Source organism: Octopus bimaculoides, chromosome 14 (genome assembly GCF_001194135.2).
Source record: "Octopus bimaculoides isolate UCB-OBI-ISO-001 chromosome 14, ASM119413v2, whole genome shotgun sequence".
NCBI lineage: Eukaryota > Metazoa > Mollusca > Cephalopoda > Octopoda > Octopodidae > Octopus > Octopus bimaculoides.
In genome coordinates, this window is record NC_068994.1 from 37140266 (window position 1) to 37140856 (window position 591).

The window sequence follows — 591 nt, forward strand, 5'->3', positions numbered from 1 at the left end:
TATATATATATATATGAAAGAGAATGAATGGTATAAAAATTAGCAAGAAAAGCTACTCACCAATGCAGATAAAATCCTCCAAAGTTTATCGTTAGATGTGATGTGTATCCTGCTGTAGAGTTAGTTCTATCGTTACTACTGCTGATATGTGCTGCCAGTACAGTGTGGCTTGGTCTGTGTTGTTGTGTGAATATGGGAGAGTGGTCCGCAGCTCTACCAAATAGGGTGTGTATGTAATGTTTGCTGCAGCCAATCATTGGCTGTTTGTGGTTCCTATGGAAGGGAAATAAAAACCCTGCCCACCCCTAACTCTCAAAACACACAAGTAGATTAAATGAAGAGTTGATCGAATTCAAATAATATTTGTGAATGTCTCCATACAAGTTCATGTTTATGAATTTATAGATATGCTATGTGTTTATACACACAAAACTACTGCATGCACACACACACACAGGTTGTACCTGTGAACATGTGCTTGTGTTGAGATGTAAATTGTCAGATATAGAAGCTAACAAAAATGTATTAAGGTATACATTTGTTCATACACACACACACACACACACACACACACACACACACACACACACA

The 591-nt window shown here is 37.4% G+C and overlaps 1 protein-coding gene across 6 annotated transcripts in view; it reads right to left on the bottom strand.

Moving 5' to 3' along the window:
• LOC106874474 (protocadherin gamma-B4) overlaps nucleotides 1-519 on the bottom strand; it is a 134000-nt gene extending 133481 nt beyond the window's left edge. For all 6 annotated transcript variants that reach the window (XR_001410012.2, XR_001410013.2, XM_014922211.2 and 3 more), the window contains exon 1: nucleotides 61-519. The gene's annotated coding sequence lies outside the window, so the exon portion shown is untranslated. The remainder of the gene's footprint in view (nucleotides 1-60) is intronic.
• Between the last annotated feature and the right edge of the window lie 72 nt (nucleotides 520-591).